Source organism: Megalobrama amblycephala, linkage group LG22 (assembly GCF_018812025.1).
Source record: "Megalobrama amblycephala isolate DHTTF-2021 linkage group LG22, ASM1881202v1, whole genome shotgun sequence".
Taxonomy (NCBI): Eukaryota; Metazoa; Chordata; class Actinopteri; order Cypriniformes; family Xenocyprididae; genus Megalobrama; species Megalobrama amblycephala.
This window is the reverse complement of record NC_063065.1, coordinates 19,855,720-19,882,703: the sequence shown is the minus strand read 5'-3', so window position 1 is coordinate 19,882,703 and position 26,984 is coordinate 19,855,720. Positions and strand designations below refer to the sequence as shown.

At 36.7% G+C, this 26,984-nt stretch overlaps 1 protein-coding gene across 4 annotated transcripts in view; it reads left to right on the top strand.

The window, feature by feature from the left end:
• dlgap1b (discs, large (Drosophila) homolog-associated protein 1b) overlaps positions 1–26,984 on the top strand; it is a 174,618-nt gene that overhangs the window by 10,742 nt on the left and 136,892 nt on the right. The window contains exon 1 of one of the 4 annotated variants that reach the window (XM_048174521.1): positions 23,722–23,863. The exons of the other annotated variants lie outside the window; for them this stretch is intronic. The gene's annotated coding sequence lies outside the window, so the exon portion shown is untranslated. Of the gene's footprint in view, positions 1–23,721; positions 23,864–26,984 lie in introns of those variants that run through there. 4 annotated transcript variants of the gene reach the window in all.

The window sequence follows — 26,984 nt, the reverse complement described above, 5'->3', positions numbered from 1 at the left end:
GCTTTTAACAGAAAATTTGTGAAAAAAAGAAAAGGTTCGGATGAAGTTGTGTTATGCTTCTGTCTTCAGCTCGCTTTCTTATTGGGTATTGTTTCATCCACGTGACAATCTACGGAGTGCGTGTGCATTTGTCCTTGGGGTTCCCCATACATAATAGGATTTCTGATTTTAAATATTCTATATGTTGGATATTTACAATTTAAGATCAGTGCGGCCCCGACGATCTTCTGAGCAGATTCAATCACTCTTAAAAGATTAGTTCACTTTCAAATGAAAATTACCCCAAGCTTTACTCACCCTCAAGCCATCATAGGTGTTTATGACTTTCTTCTTTCTGATGAACACAATCGGAGAGATATTAATAAATATCCTGACGCATCCGAGCTTTATAATGGCAGTGAGTGGGATCAACGAGTATGAGCAGAAGAAAGTAATGTACTTGCCCACATCCATCCATCCATCCATCATAAACATATTCCACACAGCTCTGGGGGGGTTAATAAAGGCCTTCAGAAGCAAAGCGATGCATTTGTGTAAAAAAATACCCATATTTAACAAGTTATGAAGTAAAATATCTTGCTTCTGCCAAACTGCCTTCTGTATTCAATGGATGGATGTGGATGGAGCCACTTTCTTCAGCTCATACTCGTTGGTCTCGTTCACTGCCAATATAAAGCTCAGATGCGTAAGGATATTTTTTAATATTTCTCCGATTGTATTCATCAGAAAGAAAAAAAATCATATAAACCTAGGATGGCTTGAGGGTGAGTAAAGCTTGGGGTAATTTTCATTTGAAATCCTTTAACACACATCACACCACAGGAAAATCTGATAAGATAATCTGTAGAACCATCAAGATAATTAGAATCTTGAAGAATCTTGTAGTGTGTGGGTGCTTTTAAAGGAATAGATCACCCAAAAATAAATATTTACACACACTCATGAAAATACAATGATTAGGGAGCTTTCAGAAACCCAAGTAGTCCATACGACTTTATGATATGTAAATCTGAAGTCATACTGCAGCACTCTGTACACTTTGTTTGAGGAACAGATCAAAACTGAAGTCACTATTCTTATATGAGCATGCATATGTATTGGATATGGTTTACAGATATTGTTTATCTCCAGTGCTATCATAAAAGTAAAAATGTTTTAATTGAGTAATGGATGTGATTTTTGCTGTCAGCTATATGTAATGAGATAAAGACAAAAGACAAAATACTGCAATATAATGAAAAACACAGTTGGCTTTGTGGGCAGGTGCTTGATGATGGTTGGAGCTAAACTCTGCAGGAGAGTGGACCTTGAGCCATACCATAATATAACAGTACTTTTTTAAAATAGCCTTAAAGGGTTAGTTCACCCAAAAATGAAAATAATGTCATTTATTATTACTCACCCTCATGTCGTTACGCACCCGTAAGACCTTCGTTCATGAGCGACAAGAATACTTTTGTGTGCCAAAAAAAACCAAATTAACGACTTTTCAACAATATTTATATGGGTCGATTTCAAAACACTGCTTCGGAGCTTTACGAATCGAATCAGTGATTTGGAGCGCCAAAGTCACGTGATTTCATCAGTTTAGCTGTTTGATAGGAGATCCGAATCACTGATTTGAGTCGTAAAGCTCAGAAGCAGTGTTTTGAAATCGGCCCATCACTATATTGTTGAAAAGTCATTATTTAGTTTTTTGGGCGTTTTCTCGTCACTTTAGAATATTAAGGTAGAACCACTGAACTCACATGAACTGTTTTAAATATGTTTTTAGTACCTTTATGGATCTTGAGATTTTCAATGGCATTGCTGTCTATAGAGGCCTCACTGAGCCATCGGATTTAATCAACAATATGTTTGTGTTCCGAAGATGAACGAAGGTCTTACAGGTGTAGAATGACATGAAGGTGAGTAATTAATGACGTTATTTTCATTTTTGGGTGAACTAACGCTTTAACTATTATATTGTGTAAAGCATCGCTGTCACTCAGATATATGTGGCATCATACGGCATGAGGTGAGTGGACCTAGTTACCTCACACAGCCAAAGAAAATGTGCAGGAACCAGTGGTCTACAATATAAAAAGTCAGTATAGGCAGTATTATTCAATCAGGGGAAAGAAGGAAGTGACAGCATATTAAAGATGACATACAGATGCTGATGAGCTAAAAAGTTATTTCAGTCCAGCTGAACAGTCAGCAGTGTCTGTTCGCCTCAGCTCAGCTCTTGTGTGTGTATGAGAGAGAGGCTGTTTTGTGAATTGCACATTGATGTTCATTTGCATCTTCGAAAATTGGTGCCGCTGTGTTAATGCTGTTTTGTGGGTCAATCTCGCGTAAACACTTGAGGTGTTTTTCTCTGCAGGAAGTGGGAAAGTACAGTTCATGTGAGATTTATGAAATGGGAACATTGAATAATTGATGAAGTGGAGGTGCTCTTCCCTGACTCGTTCTTCTGTAGCTCTGAGAGACCCACAGGCTTTTAATGCATTTAACTCTTGAGAGAGACACATGACAACAGGTTGTGTGTTACATGTGAAGCAGGACAGAAACAAAGCTCTCTTGCATTGTCCTACTTTTAAGCATTTATTTGTGAAGAACGCTAGATTCACAAAACATACCCAAGAATAAAATTGTTTTAACCTAATAAAGTTTAGCGGTTTTCCCGCGGAACTGGGCTTTTTTAAGTTGTGCAGACCTGGCAACCTGCATTTCGCTGTGGTCCATGTACTGTGCTTGTGACAATTTCCGTCCTCAGGAGGGTCCATGGATGTCCATGGACACAAAAATTGGGCTGCACACGGACAGTGTGTGCGAATGTCCATGGAACCTCCTGAGGAGGATATGTAACAGCGCATGTGTGAGTGACTTGAGCGAGATAAAATGTTGAAAATAAACTCGTTAAATTACGAGAAAAAAACTCGTTACATTTCGAGAAAAAAGTCGAGATAAAATGTTGAGAATAAACTCATTAAATTAACGAATTTATTCTCGTAATTTAATGAATTTGTTCTCGTAATTTAATTACTTTTTTCTCGTAATTTAATGACTTTATTCTCAACATTTTATCTCGCCTTTTTTCTCAATTTAACGAGTTTTTTCTCAACATTTTATCTCGACTTTTTTCTCAATTTAACGAGTTTATTCTCAACATTTTATCTCGACTTTTTTCTTGAAATTTAACGAGTTTTTTCTCGTAATTTAATGACTTTATTCTCAACATTTTATCTTGACTTTTTTCTTGAAATTTAACGTCATTTTTCTCATAATTTAACGAATTTGTTCTCGTAATTTAACGACTTTTTTCTCGTAATTTAATGACTTTATTCTCAACATTTTATCTCGCCTTTTTTCTCAATTTAACGAGTTTTTTCTCAACATTTTATCTCGACTTTTTTCTCAATTTAACGAGTTTATTCTCAACATTTTATCTCGACTTTTTTCTTGAAATTTAACGAGTTTTTTCTCGTAATTTAACGAGTTTATTCTCAACATTTTATTTAGACTTTTTTCTCGAAATTTAACGAGTTTTTTCTCGAAACTCAACAACCTTAATTTCGAGATGGTTTTATTTTTTTATTATTGCTTGGCCCTAATCCTCTTCCGTAAAACAGGACTAATAAACACACGACTATGATAATATATGGTTGTCTGAGTTTTTCAAGCCTTCTCAGGTATTTACATGATAATAAAGTATATTTATAATGCAATGCTAATTGCCTTCATCACTGTACAGAATACTATGCCTTATTTCGTGCCTTATTCTGTGTAAGAAGCCACATCATCTCAGAAGGATATTATTTCAAACATTCAAACATGTTATTAAATGTTGTCTTTTGTTGGACAAAAGGTTCATAAATACTGTTTGACGCATGTTGCTTTTTCACATGCACATTATAAGTGATTCAAACTCACAGTGCTTTCAGATGGAGCAGCATTTACTACTGATCACAGAACTGTGCTTCACTGACAAGCTGCGCATAAAATAAATCGCAGCCTTCGCGATTTCATAATCACACTAAACCAAAGCGGTTAAGTGCGATTTCGGGTTAATTTCGATTAAACGTGCTGCCCTACACTCAACTATGCATGAGACAGAGTGGAACGCAGAAAATGAAGTATACCCAGGCCTTAAAAGTGCACTATGCAGGATTTTTAAAGAATCCCTCTCAATCATTAATTACGCTCCATTAGAATTGTGTGGTGGTGTTTGTGTCTACGAAGACATTGTCCTCTGCCTGTATTTTCTTATTATATTCTATGATTGCTATGTTCGGGACGTTTCTAGGCCGCAACTGAATCTCAGGAAGCTTTGCTAAATTGTCGTGTCTCGACACAAAAACAGTTTGCTAATGTTGCTATTGTCTTATCAACTGCTATGTGTAACTGGACGGATTACTAGGCATTGTAATTACATTTTTTTTAGATGACACATAATTATTGTTTATTAGCAAGCTAGACTGAACATGGCTATCCTCGCTGGAAAATTACAGCCAGTCATCTAATTAAGGTTACTGTTCGTTCATATACACACACACACACATACACATACACATACACATACACAAAAAGCCATTTATGCATGATAAACATGATATTTGAAAAAAAAATACTTGCAAAACACCTCATCACTCATCTTCCTGCAGGTAGTCCGCTATTGAGTTGCTGTCTATGTGCATCTCATCTGCTGCAGGTTGGGTTTCGTGTGTTGGCAGGGGGCAGGGGCGTGGCTCCTGGCTTGAGTCCACCTGTGAGGAGGGGCCAAGTTTGAATGTTGTGTTTGGGGGAGATTGTTATTGTTATGACCACGGACGGTGCACGTGTGCATACCGAACGCGTCTTTCCGTGCTCATGGGCAAAGGAGTTTCTTTGAAAGGCTCGCGAGCGAAACTGAGCGGAATGCGGGAAATGAAGTATACCAGGGCCCTAAATTGTAATGGACTGGAGCTCACGGTTCACATTGAGAGAAATGGGCGTTAGCACGCTGTGATCGATTGCTTGGAGATCGCATGTTTCTCCGTCCGAGAGCGCATTTCCTGTTCACATGCGCGACAAAACAGTTGATTATTTACGAACAAAAGCTCACAGAAATGTGAAAATGGTCTAATTTGAAAGAAAATATCCTAAGCTAAAAGATGATATATTGTGACTGATTGAAGCAGCCCTTATCAAAAGTGCGGGGTTGATTTCTGTCTTTTCAAAACTGCGGGAGTCCTGATCCCCCCTGTCCCCTGTGCCAACGGCGCGCCTGGCTTCTTTTCATTCCACTGACCTTGTCTCGTGTTTTTAACAGCAAAAACGCATTCTCTGTGAACTGGTCCTTACATTGTAGCAATGACTTTCAGCTGTGTGGGATGGAGTTGCTAACAATTAATGCTCTTCAGATTGATTTGATGAGGTCTGTCATCTCACTTTCCTGACATCCTCTGTTTTGCATCATAATATCCGTGCAGCACATATCCACCCCCTTTAGTTGGATCCCAGAAAGACAACATCTTAAAAGTCATATATAAGAATGTTTGACAAAATCTTAAAAGTCACTATAGTATGGCCCTTCCCTACACTATACCTAAACATACCCGTCACAAGAACCTAACGTAAATGTAACATTCTTTATATATATATATATATATATATATATATATATATATATATATATATATATATATATATATATATATATATATATATATATATATATATATATATATATATATATATATATAAAAGAATGTTAAAATTATGTTAGGTTCTTGTGATGGGTAGGTTTAGGTATAGTGTAGGGAAGGACGATATTATATTGAGTCAACATTTAATCTCATATAAAAGATTTCCAATTAAAGGACATTCTGTATCTTTCGTACTTTGTGGGGTCTTCTGGACTACACACACGCACACACAGACACACACACACACTCCGTCTAAAGCACAGAGATTTGTGTAAGCGGTCGTTAACAAGGATAATCTGCACTAGACAAGCTGTAAGAGGAGGGGAAGTGGCAGTGTGTGTATGTTGCTGGAACAGATCTGTCACACACACACAGCCACTTCCCCTCCTCTTACAGACAATTTATATGCACACATGCACTGTAAATAATTACAGGCTGATCAGAACAGATCAAATACATGATATATGGGTATGCAAATACACTGAGTGTTAAATGATTTCCTGTAACTTGACTGGCAGCACATGGCGGAAGAAAACACATAAATTTAAAAAAAAAAAATATTTTTTTGCTCTAGTGCAATTACAATATACAAGGTAATTTAATTTAATTACATTTTTGAAAATTAATTACATTATAATTTAATATTGCAAACAATATATTTACTTATATATTTATATTTACTATATATACTTTAGAATATCATGCTTATTTTTTCTTACGCAGAATAAAATTGTCTTTATACATTAAAATACACAGCTGCCTCATAATGGGATCATCATATTTAGGCAATCTTGGTATCAATAAGTTGGTATAGCTTATCTATTAACACAGCACTTACAAAAAAAGTACCATATCAATATATGATTTTCTTGAAAATGTATTTTGGGAACAAGCACAGTATTCTTTGAAGTGCAAATCTCCTCAAGTACAGTGTTAATACTCATGCTTAAACTCTTCTAATGATGAAATGTGTGAATGTTTTGTTGTGCATGTTTGTGTGTTTAATAATGTTATAATTAGCAGTATCTCGATGGATAACAGCAACATGGCTTGTGTTTTAGTGCAGTTACTCAGCAGTGTAACACAGAGATGCTTTGTACCAGATACAGATAAAGGAGGTTTACCTCATGCTGTGATGTTTATAAGGACCCTGTCTCCCCCCGTTCTATCTTTCCATCTCTTTCTCCATCCTCTATTTTTCTCAGAATTCCCTTGAGAAGAAACAAAATTGACTTCATACCTTGTTACTGATAGACTTGGCCTGCTGGTCAGAGAGAAAGAGAGTGAAAGAGGGAGAATGAAGAAAGAAAGAGAAAAGATAGGATGTCAGCAGCATAAAAGACAGTAAACAGAGAGCAGGCTTAAATTGAAAGTTCAGCCATAAATCATCAGTCATGTGCTGTTTTAGTCTGCTTTTGTATGAGATTTTTTAATTTGGCTCTTATTATCAATATTGAAAATACACACATGAGCCTAATATGCCGTTGGACCTTTGTGTGCTACCAAAACAGCACCGACCCATTGAGGCATCGGGCACTATGATGGTAGCAGCAGATCCTTCAAGTCTTGTAGGTTGCAAAGTGCCATGAGCAAAGCCGCCATGAATTAAACTTGTTGGTCCAGCACATCCCACAAACGCTCAATTTGGATGGAGGTCTCGGGAATTTGGAAGCCAAGGCAACACCTTGAACTCTTCATCATGTTCCTCAAACCATTCCTGAACAATGTGTGCAGTGTGTGCAGTATCCTGCTGAAAGTGGCCACTTCCACCAGGGAACACCATTGTCATGAAGGGGTGTACCTGGTCTGCAACAATGTTTAGGTGGCACGTGTCAAATTTAACTCCACTTCCCCAGGTAAACAGTGCACACGTACATGGCCGTCCACGTGATGTAAAAGAAAACAGGTCTCATCGGACCAGGCGACATTCTTCCACTGCTACTAGGTTCAGTTCCGACACTCATGTGCCCATGTAGGCACTTTCGACGGTTGACAGGGGTCATCATAGGCACTCTGATTGGTCTGCGGCCAAGCAGCCCCATATGTAGCAGAGTGCGATGCACTGTTTGTTGTGACACATTCCTCCCATGACCATCATTAAAACTTTGTGTGGCTTATTCCACAGTAGACCTTCTGTTGGCTTGGACCAGACGGGATAGCCGTTGTGGGGCAGTTGTGGCCTAATGGTTAGAGAGTTGGACTTGTAACCAGAAGGTCTCGGGTTCGAGTCTCAGTACCGGCAGGAAATGTAAGAGTGAATGAACAGTGCTCTCTTCCACTCTCATTACCCACAACTGAGGTGCCCTTGAGCAAGGCACCTAAACCCCAATCCCTCCCTGGGCGTTGCAGCAAAAAAATGTCTGTTCACGGTGTGTGCACTTGGATGAGTGAATTGCAGAGCACAAATTCTGAATATGGAACTTGGCTACACTTCACTTAATATATGGCCTTGTTAGGAGATGATCAATGATATTTGTTTCACCTTTGACTAGTCATGATGTTTTGGCTCATCAGTGTATATCGGATAATATTGGATATTCAATTGTTCTTGCTCATTTCCCCTATTTTTACTAGGGCTGGGCGATATATTGCATGCGATTGTCAAGCGCATTTTGTCAGTAAAGCCGGTTCCCTGATTATGAATCGCCTTCGATAATGAACGCGATATTGCGTAGCTTGTCAGTGAACTACGGCTCTGTCAATTAAATGCCGTTCCATTTGAAAGCAGGTGATGCCGATTTAGCGGTAATCAGGGAACCGGCTTTACTGACGAAATGCGCGTGACAATCGCATGCGATATATCGCCCAGCCCTAATTTTTACCTATGGATTACCTTTTGCCGTCATCTAACGTTCACTTAGGGTACATTTACATGACAACGATATGGTTAAAACAGAAGTTTATCCTTCGAGATTTCCGCGTACAGACGACACCATTGTCAAAACGATCCCCATTCATACGAATCCAATAAAATGACTAAAAACACTGTATTCTGCTGCCAGGCCATTAGATGGCGATGAAACACTATAGACTGAAAATGTAATGCGCATGTTCATGACGTCATCATTTTCACAGATTCACATTTTTGTCGTTTACACGGAGACCATTTTCAAATACTTGCACTTTGAAACCCGTTTTCAAAAGTTTGCGTTTTCAGGCCACCAAAACGCTATTGTCGTGTAAATGAACGGCCAAAACGCATTAAAAGTTTTCCATTTTTAGTTGAAAACGGTGTCATGTAAACGACCCCTTAAACTTAATCTTTAAAAACACCAGTAATTTAATAACCCTGTTAAATGTAACCTTTATTAAATCAAAATATGAATATCTGAATATCCATTTTTCATACTGTACATTATAATGTTGTGATGCCTAAATTCACTTGTAGCATTTAAAGTGATTTATTTTAGTGTTTAGTGTTTTATTATTTATTTTATTTTAATATTGGCCATTTATTGGTTATTGGCATAAAATATCTACATGCCATCATCTAACATCTGAAGGGTTTGTGTTTTGTCGCTGCCTGCATTCAGAACCTCTTTGATTTACAATCCCACACAGATGAAGCTCTAATGCCGCCATTCATTCTCCAGCAGTGGATAGCAGGACAAACAGCGTTTAGAGCTGATATTTTAAAAGGTCTATCCATCCATCTGACACGGACAATGAATATAAATGTTGAACATTTCTGTTACTCATGCCACAGTCAGAATAAAGTGAAGAGAGAGTGCCGTTATAGACTGCATTTGTTAAAGGAACATTTCATGTGGATGGAAGACTGCGTGCAATAAAAATGTTAAGGAGGGGTGGATGAGAGGTGCTGATGTAGATGTAACACACTCACCACATATTTGTGGCTCTCAGACATGCTGGGTTCCTAAGAGTCTGACAAATTTAATTTCACAGCCTGGAGAACACATGTAAATGTGCACGCATGCACACACATATGCACGCAAACGGTACTGACATTTACTGTACATGAACTGTTCTAGCAGTGGCAGTCACAGCATCCACACGGAACCAGCTAAATCGAACATTACCAGAGAGAGAAAGAGAACCACAGCTTTTAATGTAGAAAGAGTTTGTGTTATTATTCCTAGATGAACTTCTTGTGAACTTTTTATGAGTTACCCTTACAAAAAAGTACTGAGGTGGTAACATAGTATAGTTTACATAATGTTCTGTTGTACTTCAAAGAATACAGTGCTGTTCCCATAGTATATTTTCATTAAAGGGGTGGTTGATTATGATTGCACTTTTTTAACTGTAGTCACAGTTAGGGTTTTGTTTAGGGTTAGTTATTTGTAATTATGCATCATTTATTGTTATTACTATAGTAAGTACATGTAGTAATGTGTAACTACGTCATCTTAAAATAAAGTGTTACCAGAACATTTTTGTCCTTTATATCTTGATTTTTGAGGGGCATTTTTATTTATTTAAATTTGGTGGCTCTTTTTCGAGTGCAAGCGGACAGAGGCCTCTTCTGATGCGTGGCCCGTTTCAAGTGAAACAGGTGAAACATGGCAAAGGCCGCTACGGCTCATGTGCAGTAGCGAGTGGGCGCTGATACTGTTTCCTATGCAGTGATGTTAGCCAATTATAACAGTGGCCGTTTGCTGACAAGCTTTAAAAACGGATCATTTCAGAGGGTCAGAATGGTTGATGGAAGGTTGAAAATAATGTTTGTTTGTTTTTTTTTCCTGCAAAAACTTTATTAACATTATAAGTGAACTTCAAGGGACATATTAAAATTATTTTAAAAATCTATATCATTACCCCTTTAAAGGTGCCCTAGAACTTCTTTTTAAAAGATGTAATCAGGGGCGTAAATCGCGGGGGGGACAGGGGGTCAGGACCCCCCCTATCTGAGTGCTGTCCCCCCAACAAAAATATGTAATTAATAACCATGCTAAGTATTGTACATAAATTATATAAACTTAAAATAATTATGTAAGTAGTGAAGCAATACAAACGCAAACGGGCGTTTTAAGTTTAGAAACATTTTGAGTCACCCCTCCCTTGCCTCACAGTGGTTTGGTCCACGGCGCACGTCACACTCGCGTGTGTGGAGATTCTGTAGAAGACCGGCGGCGCCGGCGGGAGAGAACAGTTCTACAGACAGATGAGTTCCAGTAAGTCGGCTCTCAAGGCTATTTTATTCAAAAACATCGGATTAAGTGATTATTTTCTTTTTAATGCTGACGGTGCTGAGTAATTAGTCATAACAACAACAAAATAGATGATAACTGATTATTTTATTTTCCCGTGAGTCCGCTATTTTAGCGATTATAATGTTACCTAGCTTGTTTACCATAGATTGTTGGATATTATAAGATAAGTCACCCACACCAACAACAATTAACATTGTGATAAGAATATGTGAACTGTAAGAAGGCTAATAGATTTACTGTTGTGTGTTCGGTTATGCTCAGTGTGTATTCACAAAGACTAAAAGGGACTTTGGTATTCATCGTATTTTGGTGACTTGGTTGTAAACAACTTCAAAAAAAAAAAAAAAAAAAAAAAAAAAAAAATATATATATATATATATATATATATAAGATTTTGAAGAATATTTTGGCCAATTTAGTCAGTTTTTTTCATTGAACCAAAGAGAAACAATGAGCATAATGGCAGTCTCCATGCTACACTAATAATAGTAGGTTTTCTTCTGTGTAACATTACATATATTCTTTATAAGTAAAATTTTGGCCGTGTTATTTGTGTCCCCTTCAAAAATTGCTCTTAAGAAATTTTATGTTTATTGTCCCCCCCTACTGTCAGATGAAATTTACGCCCCTGGATGTAATATAAGTCTAAGGTGTCCCCTGAATGTGTCTGTGAAGTTTCAGCTCAAAATACCCCATAGATATTTTTTTTTTAATTCATTTTTTTAACTGCCTATTTTGGGGCATCATTAACTATGCACCGATATATAGGTTGTGGCCCCTTTAATTCTCATGCTCCCCCTCCCCCGGAGCTTGCGCTTGCCTTGAACAGCATAAACACAGTTTACACAGCTAATATAACCCTCAAAATGGATCTTTACAAGATGTTCGTCATGCATGCTGCTTGCATACATCGGATCATGTGAGTATAGTATTTATTTGGATGTATTACATTTGATTCTGAATGAGTTTGAGGCTATGCTGCGTGGCTAAAGCTAACATTACACACTGTTGGAGAGATTTATAAAGAATGAAGTTGTGTTTATGAATTATACAGACTGCAAGTGTTTAAAAATGAAAATAGCGACGGCTCTCTTGTCTCTGTGAATACAGTACAGAGCCGGCCCGTTATATAGGCAGTATAGGCAAATGCTATGGGCGCAATCTCGCTAGGGGGCGCCAAAGAGGCCGGATGCGTGGACAGGGGCGGATCTACCGGGGTGGCACGGGGTGGCATCTGCCACCCTAAGAAAAAGTTTTGCCACCCCAAAATTATCACAGAATAAAATATATAAGCAGTGTTTCAAGTACTGCTTTTCAGGAGCGGCGCTTCAATATGATGAGATGACTAAAAAAATTGCGTAACGCAAAGTAATGGCAAGTGCATGATGGTTGCACGCAGCGCGCCCAGTGTGCTTCATTAACAAATGACTCTTATGAACCGGTTCTTTGAGAGTCAAAAACACAGCGCAGCCAAGTTCACTTACGATTTTTTCCCATATTTGTACGTGAATCGGAAAATTACTGCTTCCCGGCTAACTCAGAAGTCCTGTGAGAAGCGTAGTCCCATCCGAATATGTCTGAGATTTTCGTAATTTTTTGGCGAGCTGATTCAGCGACCGCCCGCTCCACTTTCATCATGGATAAAGGTATTTTTGCCATCCGACGAACCAATAACATGAAATCAATACGGAGATCCCGATCACAGAAACTAATAGCAGAGTTGGGGTAAGAATCTAAACGTATTTTAGCTTTTCTCGATTGCTAACACATATGTGATTCAGTTGGCCCAGTTTCTCAAACCATTCCTTCAGTTATCAAAACAAAGACACATTTCTCAAAACGTTTAACAATGACAGCATTAGATAGCAAAACTGATGACACACCAGTAAAAATCTGAGAGAGCTGAATGAATAATTTACAGGGGTTTTAAACTTACACAGTACCAGTAGGCTACTTTAGATGAGGGAAATTTCACGTTGTACACCCTCAATGTTGTGATCGTCAACTTTCTTTGTAGCCATTTGTTATATGTATACTGTATTTGTTGCAGCGTTGAGAAATGATTGCCTAGGGATATAGTCTTGTGTCAGAAGACCAGTACACTGCTATAGTACTGTACTGTAATGAAATTTAACCAAATGTGCAGAGGATGCTGAATTTACTTTTACTGCAATTGACAGTATACTGCATTGTGGTGCATACCAAGTTCATACTTATTTATCTCATGCTTTTCATCTACTGCAAGATCAATTTATAATAGTAAAATGAAAGAGGTATTTTTGTTACCGTGTTATATGAATTGATCTCACTAGTGTTCACTGGGCAGTGCAGTAGTCTGTGTATTTGTTATGTTTTGTGTGTCATCTGATACCAAAGTTTGATTTTGTCAGACAAGAAGAAGTTTTTGACTAGAACATTTTATTTTGACCTGGACGTTTGAGGTTTGTGCAAGTTGGTGTATAGTTTTGATATTGTGTTTAGTTGTGAGAAAATGTTGAATTGTTTCATGAATTGTGCATTAGCAATCAAGAAAAACAATAGAGACTGAAAAGTTTGAAGGACAAATTTATGTTGGCTTGTCATAAACCCAACTTCAAGTCTTGTTTAAAAAATGAAAATGAAATTTGTTATTTATTAATTTTAAACAGTATATAGATACTTTCTGGTAATGCAATGTTTGTGAACACAATTGTGTATGTAAGGCTATAAATCTCCAAAAACTATGCATGGGTGCTTGCTTTGGTGTAGCCACCCCTCATAGACCTCATGCCACCCCTTTGCCACCCTATAAATAATTTTCTAGATTCGCCCCTTTAGATAAATCGCAATATAAGGGGGCGCCAAAAAAAATCTTGCCTAGGGCGCCAAAGAGGCTAGGGCCGGCACTGATACAGTAATAAACGATGGTAACTTTAACCACATTTAACAGTACATTAGCAACATGCTAACGAAACATTTAGAAAGACAATTCACAAATATCACTAAAAATATGTTATCATGGATCATGTCAGTTATTATTGCTCCATCTGCCATTTTTCGCTATTGTTCTTGCTTGCTTACCTAGTCTGATGATTCAGCTGTGCACATCCAGACGTTCTGCCCTTGTCTAATGGCTTGATCATGGGCTGGCATATGCAAATATTGGGGGCGTACATATTAATGATCCCGACTGTTACGTAACAGTCGGTGTTATGTTGAGATTCACCTGTTCTTCGGAGGTCTTTTAAACAAATGAGATTTATATAAGAAGGAGGAAACAATGGAGTTTGAAACTCAGTGTATGTCTTTTCCATGTACTGAACTCTTGTTATTCAACTATGCCAATATAAATTCAATATTTAATTCTAGGGCACCTTTAAAATAATTGCAATCTGCTTCTATAACTTAGCTATTAAAACAGCGCTTATAAAAGTACAATGGCAATACTATTATTTTAAAGGGGTCATATAATGACACTTTTACAAGATGTAAAATAAGTCTCTGATGTCCCCAGAGTGTTCATGTGAAGTTTTAGCTCAAAATACCCCATATACATATATAATTTTTATAGCATGTTAAATTTGAAACTTTTTGAGGGTGAGCAAAAATGCTCAGTTTTTGTGTGTGTCTCTTTAAATGCAAATGAGCTGCTGCTCCCAAGAAGAGGGCGGAGTTTCAAGAGCTTCTGTTAGCAGCGCAGATTACCTCAGACTCACTGAAACTGTTCAGCCTTTTATGATCAACATCAAACCCGAGTGGGACAATGATGGAGAGACTCAAGAAGAAGTGACATGTAGAATGCAACAGGACGTTTCTGAATGGTTAGTTGATGAATTTATGTAGCTGATGTGGAGTTAACTATCTTAAAGTCATTGATTAGCATATTCTGTCATGATAATCTATAAATCTCTCATGTGGGAACTTTTGTAAGATCCTATATATCCAGAGAATATATGCTGCATGAAGATAGAACAGGTATAGTTTAGTTTAAATACGGTTATAACTTATGTTGTCATCTTGCTTTTATGACATGCTATTGCATTTATGTTACATACTACATTGCATTAACATGGCTTCGCCCCTTTGTTGCGTGTTCCCGGGGGCAGGATTTATGTAAATTTTAGGGTTAGTGATGTCACTATCCCGGGAAGTACAATGTAACGATGTCACCTTAAAAAAGTGTAACCAATGTCCCTGTGAGTTTTTGTTTTTAATATGGATATAGAGTGTTGTTTTTCCGAGTATCTGATTGACTTTTGTTTTTATACAACAGTTCAATTAATAAGGAGTTATGTAACTTACATTTTAGACTTAGAGCCTTCTCTGTTTTTGCTCTATTTCACAACAAATCCACAGTAGAGCCATTCTAAGTTCATGTTAAATTTAACATTTTTTTTTCAGTGACAGACAGCCCTATTCAACTGTTAATTTGAATACAGAAGGTTTTTATTAAAATTTTATATTTATTTATTTTATTGAAATGTGATCTTGTATGTACAACAAGGAAAATTATTGAAATTTGTTCATGTTTTTTTAATAAATCTTGTTTGAATTTCAGTTTCATTTTGTTCAAAATATCGTGATACGTATTGTATCGTGAACTCCGTATCGAGATACGTATCGTATCGTGACCTGAGCGTATCGTTACACCCCTAGCCATTATGCATCTCCAAGCAACTGAATGAGTTGGCATTTCGAAGGTGGTGTTTCTCCGAATGATTGAATGACTCACTCGTTAAGACCAATAGATTTGCCGCCACCTACTGGCAGTTTTGGTGTCATTACATTTTTCTAACTGTTTGATTTAAACGGGCCTCCGAATTGCAAAGGCCGCCTCTGCACATGATTAAGTGTTTTGAAAACATTATCAATTTAAAACAGTCATTTTCAGACAAAGAATTATGAAATAATTTACTTACGTTTGCGATGGAGCTGCTGTCAGATCCAGTACAGCTGACTGCTTCATCTTTCAACAAAAGTTTTGTTGTGAATTCTCCATTACTACACTGTGCCTCGTTTACAAAACAAAAGGCTCAGAAGAAACATATAATCCTCCGAAGGACCTCAGCATCAGATTTGACTGAATGAGCTGTAAAATTTCCTCCTCATGTTCAGACTTCTAGACCTTCGCTGGGAGTTTGATTGACAAGCGATCTAACCAATCAGAACGCCGAATCCGCCATTTTGTCCGACAAAGCAGTCAGGAGTTATAAGATTAACCTTGGTGGACTTGAACTAAATGCAAACATCTTTTATGTCAAATATCTTACTCAGGACAGTACTAAATAAAAAATAACATGCATTTTGTATGATCTCTCTTATTTTATTAAAATTATTCACATTATTCTTGCCACTGTATAATACATAATTTTTTATTTATTTAATCAAGCTCCAAAAATGGCTCATTTTGATATTGTGGGATTTGTGACATCACACAGGCAAATATATCTGCATATGACAGCCTCCATAGCAAGATATTGACGAATAGTTATACATCACAGCACCATAGGCCCTGCCCACTGGCATTCAGTCACTTAACAGCTGACATTTGATTATCCACATTTCTCCTATGTCCCCTGACGCTTTGTGTGGATTATAGTGCCAGTTGTTCAAAAGTAATCTGATCGGATTTTGGCCATTGGATTGGATCAAATCTTGAAAATGGGTTGTTCAAAAGGAAAAAGGGATTCTGAAATCAGATTAGATCACGGAATCCAATCCTAGTTTTAATCTGGATCAAACCTTCAGTTTGTGTTGTTCAAAACTTTTGGATAACTTTGATCCGAAAAAACAGGATTAACCTGATCCCAACAGGGGGTAGGATTTCAAGGTGAATTCCAAGAGGAAAATGTAGTAAAACTTTAAAACTGGTCAAAAAATACAACATTTATATCATGTAATATACATACACATTTTTTTTATTTTGCTCTTGATTAGTTTAACTGTTAAATAAATTAGAAGTAGACATTAACCAACATATTTAGCCTTTCGGTAACCTACTGTAAAGTAAAACAGATTTTGGTACCATAAAACAATCCAAAAACAGCTGTAAATATCCAACAAAAATATTATATTTAATTCAAAACCCATATTCTCTCTATCATCATGTCCCTTTAGGGGCTCCGTAGAGCACTAGTAATCCAGATTTGGTAATCTGGAAAAGTGTGTATCTGGATCATGGTGATCCAATCCAATTTTCTCTGAAAAACCAGCACAAAAGTAAGATGGATTACCTGATCCTGGATAGCAAAACATGGGATTTCCAAATCCAGATCATTCTTATCCCGATTAAACTTTTTGAACAACTGGCCCATAGTGATTTAACTTCTGTTTAACTGTAAACAATCAGTGAAAGGTTCCCTCTATGAATGCAATAATAAGCATTTTCAAAAAACTGGGTACAATGAGATGACATTATTCTACTCCCCCTTCAACCATCAAACATTAAAAAGGACATTTAAGCGTAAAAGCATTAACAAATTACTACAAAAAGACCCTGATTACCCTAGTGAAAAAAATATACTAAAATGTATTTAAAATACATTTATTTTGTGCTAAGTAGACTACAAATACAATTACATATTTATGTGCTAAATAAAAATACCTTGCAATGGTACTTTTGGTATACTTAAAGTCTGCTAAATTTGGGTACTTAAAGTCCCCCTGTAGTCGATAATTGTATCCTTTAAAACTCATCTTTGATCACCAAAATGACACATTTAACTTTTTTTTTCCTGTGCAAAAAAATTCTGTATGCCTTAAAATAGCTTGAATGTAACTCTACACCCTTGCTCATTTATTACATGTGGATCTATGAATATGATAACTAGCTCCGCCTCCACTCACTCGCACAAGCTCAAGAGATCCACTCGGTGTACTTACTGAGGTAAACGCTGCACAATGGTATCGCTTTTTACAATGCCAGACACATAATGGTAATTAATATGATTAGCCTTTTACTTAACTACATTACCAAACAGCTAATAATGTGTTGCTAATGTACAAACCATGCTCCCGTTCGCGAGTCAGACAGCTGCCTTCTAACAATCAGTATCCTTACAAATGCTCTGAACACCTTAACGTCAGTGGAGAAAGGCATATAGTTCATCATAACATCGTTATATACATCATACACCCGATATATTGCCAAATCTACATGATTTTTTATATCAACAGAAAAATATACTGGGATATTCTCTTGAGACTCTCCTGCTTCTGAGCGGTCATGGTTAATGATATGCCACCGGTACATTGACGTGATTGGTTACAACAAGGTAGTTTGTGATGTCAGAAACACCAGCGGGTCTTTTTTCACTGCAGTTTTAAATAGAAAATACTGGTGTGCAGTGGTGTTGACTTATGAATTTGCACATGGTTTGTCTTAAAGCATATTTAAAACACCACATGGACATATACACAACATTAAAAACTTTGATTTTATATCAGTAAGTCTTAGGCCTATGTCAATAAATATGTGAATGGATTTAAAGAATACTGAATAAAATGTATTTTAAATAGATTTTGGTATAGGCTTTTTTTTTTACTAGGGTATTTCCACTGCAATATTACAGACCTGTTAAATATCAATGTGGAAATATATGTCTGTATTATGTAACATATTGCCTTAATCAAAAATGTTCATTAACTGGAACATTGAGTGATAAACTGATTTCCGTCATTTTGACAGACAATAAATATTGTGTTTACATGCTTTAGAAAAAATTCAGTAAACATTGCTAACAGGAATAAGAAGTGAAAAGGGCAGACAATTATATTTAAAAGCATCCGTGTAAAAACAAACCTGGAAAGAGATTTGAGGAGAAAAACAAGAGATTGTCAATGCATTCCAGTGAATTCTTCATGGAATATATCGTAAATTAAATTGGAAGAGCAGACCACAAATGCGCAGTTACTATGTTGTCCTTTTTCATACAGTTACAGCGGGGGAAAAGAAAAAAAAATAAGTCAGAAGGAAAAGAATGCAGCGACCGAAAAGCCATAGATATTCTTCTATTCCATGCCACATTAAAATACCTTCGCAAAGACCCGCCCCCCTTAGTTACTGTTGCTTTGTCTCTGACAAGCCATGGCGCTGTCACGCCACACACAGTGAAAAATACATCGCAGAGCAAAGAGGATACTGACAACACTTCGACAGACAAGACAGAGCAGGTTACTTATGATATTAAACAAAGTCCCAGCTTTCAAATGGTGTAATTTTTTTTTAATAAATTCGAACAATAAAAACCATTTTGTGGCTCTTTAATGTGTCGTGACAGATTGCTGTAGCGCCTCAGCTCAAACAGCTCGTGAACCGATCATCTCTTCCTACTAGTTAATTTATAGCATCAAATAAACATGAATGAACATGAGAAGGAATGTTGTTTCAAACGCGGAAAGACGTAATTTATTAAAATAACCCCATTCATAAGTATGTGAACCATTGATTCTTAATACTGTGTGTGGTTACCTGATGATCTACGACTGTTTGTTTGTTGTGTGATGGTTGTTCATGAGTCTCTTGTTTGTTCTGAGCAGTTAAACTGAGCTCTGTTCTTCAGAAAAATCCTCCAGGTCCTGCAGATTCATCAGTTTTCAAGCATTTTTGCATATTTGAATCCTTTCCAGCAGTGACTGAATGATTTTGAGATCCGTCTTTTCACATGGAGGACAACTGAGGGACTCAAACACAACTATTAAAAAAGGTTCAGACATTCACTGATGCTCCAGAGGGAAACACGATGCATTAAGAGTCGGGGGGTGAAAACTGTTTGTACTTCATTTTTTTCCGGGAAACATGCAAATATCTTCTGTTGCTTCCGAAGGGCAAGTACTAAATGAAAAACAACAATATTTAAAGAAAATAAGAAAAATTGTGACATCTTCATCCTGTTCAAAAGTTTTCAGTCACTGCTGGAAAGGGTTCAAATATGCAGAAAATGCTGGAAAACTGAAGAATCTGCAGGACCTTGAGGATTTTTCTGAAGAACAGAGCTCAGTTTAACTGATCAGAACAACCATCACAAAATATAAAAACAGTCATGGATCATCATAACCACACACAGTATTAAGAATCAAGGGTTCACATACTTATGAATGGGGTTATTTTAATAAATTCAGCCATTTGTTTTGTCTTGTGAACTAAATGTAAACATCTTTTATGTAAAATATCTTACTCAGGACAGTACTAAATAAAAAATGACATGCATTTTGTATGATCTCTCTTGTTTTGTTAAAATTATTCAGATTCTGCAAGTGGTTCACATACTTTTTCTTGCCACTGTAGGCTATTATATTATATTATATTATATTATTTAAAAAAAAAAATCCATTCCAATTTAAATTTATATATTTTTAAATATAAAGATACACAAATACAAACTGTATGTTCTAAAGGAGTGATGAACATCTAGAAATATCTTGAATTTATAAATACTTTTATAATAGTCTATATTTTCTTAAAAAACATGCAAATTTGTTTTTTTTTTTACATTTAAAAATGTTGGTTATTAGTAGAATTTAAAAAAAAAAAAAATCTAAATTTAACTTATTATATCCAGTCTTTAGAATTGTTTTTCTTTTTATTTTCACTTTTTTTCCAGTTGGTGGACCCCTGGTGTTCCCCGGAACCCACTTTGAATACCCCATTGGGTGTTGATTTTGTGAATGTGTAGGTGTGTGTAATTGTGCTGACATTTACTTACTTCCTGTTTGCTGAGGATTACCTACAGTGCTGTCAATTTGGCAGTAGCTCTGTCACTCTCTCTCTCTCTTACACACACACACACAAACTCTCACACCAGTGGGGTTTATTTTCTGTTTTATTTTTTGGCTAACAAATGTTTCACCCTCAAAGATGAGTGTTAACATATGGCAAGGGAATGTGTAAACACAACTTCTTGTGGTGCCAAACACCAAATGACTTAAATCTGTTTAATTTGGCAGCCTATTTCCAACTTGTGTGGGAGAAAAATAAAAGCCGAAGTCTTCAAAAACAATCTGGCCACACACGCTTAGTTACACCCCAAAACAAGATCTGCTTTTCCTGAAGGAAATACAAGAGTTTGCAAGGCAGCCAAAGAACAATGTTAAAGATTTAGGTATAAGCTTGGGTTTTAGACTTAGGTTATGTGTAAATTAAATCACAATACATTATGCAAATAAAAATAGTATTCTGTTCAAACGTTTGGGGTCAGAATGTTTTGTTTTCCCAGCAACGATACTCTGAATTGATCCAAAATGAGAAGACATTAATAATGTTACAGTCGATTTCTATTTCAAATAAATGCTGTTCTTTTGAACTTTATATTCATCAAACAATCATGTAAAAAAGTATCACAGTTTCCACAAAAATATTAATAATGAGAAATGTTTCTCTGAGCACCAAATCAGCATATTAGAATGATTTCTGAAGGCTCATACTGAGTAATGATGCTGAAAATTCAGCTCTGCCATCACAGAAATTAATTACGTTTTAAAATGTATTAATAGACAACAGTTATTTTAAATGGAGTGTCTATTTACACTAAGTGCAAATGGCATCTTCAGCAATCAATGTCTTAAGTGGCATAACAGTAGTGAGTAAGGCTCGCAGACTTGGCTTTTAACGCGATCAGCGCGGGTTCGAATCCACCTGTTGCCGAGCTCGCATCTATTTTCAATAAAAATGAAAATAATGTTCTAAAAGTGGAAATAAACTGTGAACGAGTGTTTAATAATATTTTAAGTGTTTATTGGGTATGGTTAGGGGAAAGTGTAGGGAGGGTTTTTATTCTCCCAATAAGGCAGCATCCATTATAATAATTTTAATAAATATAATAATTTACTCTCTCAGATATTATTGCATCCTGTTAATGTACAAACATACTGAGGTGCAAATATCTACCAATATAAAGTATAGATAGCATCTACCATTTACTCTTATTGCAAATAATTGAAACTTTTACATGGTGTAAATAGAATCTATCACTATTTTCACTTAGTGTAAATAGCATATTGCTAAGAAAATGCTGCTTTTGTCACTTAGTGTAAATAGAATATATTGCTATTTTCACTTAAAGGTGCCCTAGAACCCCTTTTCAAAAGATGTAATATGAGTCTAAGGTGTCCCCTGAACGTATCTGTGAAGTTTCAGCTCAAAATACCCCATATATTTTTTTTTTATTAATTTTTTTAACTGCCTATTTTGAGCCATAATTACATATGCACCGATTAAGCGTGTGGCCCCTTTAAACCTTTAAATCGCCCCCGCAAGCTCTCGACTGCCTTAAACAGCAAACACAAAGTTCACACAGCTAATATAACCCTCACAATGGATCTTTACAAAGTGTTCGTCATGCATACATCGATTCCTGTGAGTATAGTATTTATTTGGATGTTTACATTTGATTCTGAATGAGTTTGATCGTGCTCTGTGGCTAAAGCTAACATTACACACTGTTGGAGAGATTTATAAAGAATGAAGATGTGTTTATGAATTATACAGACTGCAAGTGTTTAAAAAATGAAAATAACGACAGTCTTGTCTCCGTGAATACAGTAATAAACGATGGTAACTTTAACCACATTTAACAGTACATTAGCAACATGCTAATGAAACATTTAGAAAGACAATTTACAAATATCACTAAAAATATCATGTTATCATGGATCATGTCAGTTATTATTGCTCCATCTGCCATTTTTCGCTATTATCCTTGCTTGCTTACCTAGTCTGATGATTCAGCTGTGCACATCCAGACGTTTTGCCCTTGTCTAGTGCCTTGAATATGGGCTGGCATATGTAATACAAATATTGGGGGCGTACATATTAATGATCCCGACTGTTACGTAACATAATATACTCACTGTATGTCATTTCCATGTACTGAACTCTTGTTATTCATCTATGCCAAGGTAAATTCAATTTTTCATTCGATGGCACCTTTAATGTAAATAGCATCTGTCACTAAGAAAATATGCTATTTTCACTTGGTGTAAATAGCATCTATTGCAAATAGCCGCTGCCTATTTTAAATTGCAATAATATTTCAATTTTTTTCTGTTTACTGCTTCTTTCAAAAACATTAAATAATCTTACCAACTCCAAACTTCTGAATGGTAATGTACAAAATAAGAACAATAACAATTCAGTATTCAAGTATGCTGACGTCATTGCGTAGGATTTTGTTTCACTCTACTCTGACTGTCCTAGTCTGACTCTTGACTGTTCTCCTCTCTCTCTCTCTATCTCTGGCACTATTACTACAAAGCAATAATGTGTTAATTCAAAAACAGGGCATTAGGGGCCTATCAGTCTGATTCTATGAGTGCCTGTGTGCCAACGTGATGTAAGAGGTCAAATTTCAGAGCCTTATTGAACAACACTCCAGAGGAAACGACACAAACTAGAAAATGATTGGGAAGCTGGATGAAGATGAATGATTAGAAGCGCGTGAAACAGATGGAAGGAGACGATGCAGAGAAATAGAGAGAGATTGAAATGGCACTCAGGTGAAAAACAGATTTATAGAGGTTTGAAAGTTTAATGTGAATGTCTGTCATGTCCTTCTCCCTGAATGTCATCTCTCTTCTCCTCAGGTGTTTCGTTGTCACCACTTCCTGCAAAAAAAGGAAGTTATTTATTGTGCATGTGTGTGCGTTTCATCACAGGTCTCTGTGTCTTATAATAAGGTGGTAACAGATTTAGCCAATCAGCAGACTGTATTATATCTACGACAGCCAGAACACAGGGGGGACTTGTGTCTGACAGATGGCTTTAGTGTGTGTGTGCGCACATGCATGTTCACACTTTGTATGTGTCGCTGGATGAAGTGTTGCAGCTTTATGTGTGTATGTGTGCATATTCTTATTTGTTTGTATTTACACACACTGATGTTTACGCTGTATATTTCTGTGTTTTAACTAGCAGACGTGCATTGTAGTGTGTGCGTGTGTTGGCTGCAGCTCCAGAAATGCCAGGAGGTCCATGTGTAAAGGCTATATCACAGTGTGTTTTTCAGAGCAGCCGTTGACCACCCTGCACTCCACACAGCCCAGCAGGTCAGTGCCTCTGCCCTCTGCACACACCAGCCAGTCAACAGACCCCTCGACCGCAAATACATGATGAAATTGAGTTTATCCTTAAGCCATTCTGGACTACAACACAGTTGTGACTCAGAGAGTAAAAGGCTGTTTACACAGAATGCAGTCTTGTGCTGTTTTGTGATTGCTCATCTATGTAAACATGCACAAGATTGACTTCTTTGACTGTTGAGATGCATCTTTCTACCATTATGCCATATCAAGTTAAAGCCAGTTCTGTCATGACAACTCTCAGGAGTGTTTAGCATTGTAATGGATATGGCAATAGCCCCTTTAACACAAACAACAATCCTGGTAAATTACCGTAAAATTTTCAGAATGACTTTACTGGTAAATATGCTGTTCAAACAAGCAACCGTGTTCTGTTTTTTTTTACCGGTAAGAGACCATTCACACATCAGCACCAAAATACTGGTAAATTTGTGATGTTATTCATCGGAAATGATCTTTAAATGCTGCACCATTGTCTTTCGCCTGCATGAGAAAAAGCGCTTTAGTTTCACTGTCTGTTCAATTTGACAACATTTTTTGACGTCTGAGTGACGGGCATAAGGGGATGATGAAACAAAGTTTTTGCTCTTAAAAACACATAATAGAGGCAGGCATAATAATTTCCAACGGTAGAGCCGCAGCACTGATAAATGAAAAAGAAGGCTTGAGTGTGACACATTGAAAAAGCTGAGATGAGGCGCAATGGTCAAAGATGTCCATCTAGCGCATATTTACATAGAAAAACTATTAAAAAGCAGCAGAGCATACTGTAAACAGTGTGGAGTAATCATGTCGTTTCCATAACAACTTTATGATTGGCCCAAAGCAGACTTCTTACATCAGCGCGTTCTGACTTTGTATGTGCTTCATTCTGCATCGGTAATTTACTGGTTATGTTACAACTTCCCTTACTGTTAAATTGCCAGAACCGATTTAGCTGCATTTCTGAAAAGATCCTGTTTACACATGATCTCTTGCTGGTAATTTACCAGTAAAGACTGTGTGTGAAAGGGGCTAATGTTGATATGTTTGGTCTTGGTGGAATATATCTCCATGCTGCTGCTGTTGGTTATTGCTGCTGCTGCAGAGCATGTACGGGACTTGCTACTGCCAATACATGCACAACATGCTGCTGTGAGCAAGTAAGACATGCTGCTGCTGTACAGTATAGCATACATGAATTACCTCATCTATACAGGTGGAGCTGGGAAGGTGGAGGGTCTCTGAAAGCACGCTGCTGTGCCCTATAGAGAATGATGTGATTGCAAGCTGATTGAGTCACCTATCAGCCTGCGCCATCTAGAGTTTTATGACAGAACTTTGTTTTTAATTTTTTTTTAAAAATGTGCATTAACTTTACTTGTAACACTTGTTTTGTAATGTTTAAATGAAAGAAAAAAAATTCTACTGGGGTAAATACTCATTTTTCGAGTGCGATTTGTCTGTTTGACCATTGCATAACAAAATGAACTGAATGAATGTGTAGGTGGCACTTATGGAAAATCAAAAATACCCGTTATGCCGAACACAAAGTGCTGTGCAACTTTCCATTTGCTTGTCATGGAGAAGAAAAGTCAGAGTATTTACATGTTTTCAAACAGCCATTCGTATTATTGTATTCACAGTGGTGTTTATCACCATTTATCACTGTTTATCATGCAGAGACAAAAGAGCCGATTTCTCTGATATTCACTTGTCGCTTAGCAAAATAGTCTGTTTGTTATTGCCACCAAGTTCTAGTTTTATGTAACATTAGGGACTCTGGGCATGTGACCAAAAACATTTATATTATTGGTTGGCCAGTTTTCTTTGCAGTGCATGGAATTGCAGAATCCAGTCATAAAAATGGAATTTACTGTATAACGCAGAATGTCACAGAATTTGGCAAATTTTGGATTAATAAATCAAAAGTAGGGCTGTACACTTAAAGGTGCCATTGAACGTTTTTTTACAAGATGTAATATAAGTCTAAGGTGTCCCCTGAATGTGTCTGTGAAGTTTCAGCTCAAAATACCACAGAGATTTTTTTTAATTAATTTTTTTTAACTGCCTATTTTGGGGCATCTTTAACTATGCACCGATTCATGCTGCGGCCCCTTTAATTCCTCACGCTGCCCGCCCACGGAGCTTGCTAATATAACCCTCAAAATGGATCTTTTACAAAGTGTTCGTCATGCAGCATGTCTAATCGCGTAAGTATGGTATTTATTTGGATGTTTACATTTGATTCTGAACGAGTTTGATAGTGCTCTGTGGCTAAAGCTAACATTACACAGTGTTGGAGAGATTTATAAAGAATGAAGATGTGTTTATGCATTATACAGACTGCAAGTGTTTAAAAAATGTACGAAAATAACGACAGTCTTGTCTCCGTGAATACAGTAATAAACGATGGTAACTTTAACCACATTTAACAGTACATTAGCAACATGCTAACGAAACATTTAGAAAGACAATTTACAAATATCACTAAAAATATCATGATATCATGGATCATGTCAGTTATTATTGGTCCATCTGCCATTTTTCGCTGTTTTCCTTGCTTGCTTACCTAGTCTGATGATTCAGCTGTGCACAGATCCAGACGTTAATACTGGCTGCCCTTGCGTAATGCCTCAATCATGGGCTGGCATATGCAAATATTGGGGGTGTACACCCCGACTGTTACGTAACAGTCGGTGTTATGTTGAGATTCGCCTGTTCTTCGGAGGTCTTTTAAACAAATGAGATTTATATAAGAAGGAGGAAACAATGGAGTTTGAGACTCACTGTATGTCATTTCTATGTACTGAACTCGTTATTTAACTATGCCAAGATAAATTCAATTTTTAATTCTAGGGCACCTTTAAATCACGATATGGACATTTTTGTTTTTGAATATTAAACCACAAAAAGTCTGCTGTGTGCACTGTGTTCCAAATTAGTATGATATATCAGTAGAATTTCAGTAAAATAAGCATTCAAATTTTAGTTTTTCACAGAAAGTGTTTGATTGTTTTATTTTTCATATTTTTTAGTCAATCTCAGACAGGTTTGTTAAATACTTTGCCAGGTCTTTTTTTACATAAAAAAGCCACTGTGTGTGCAT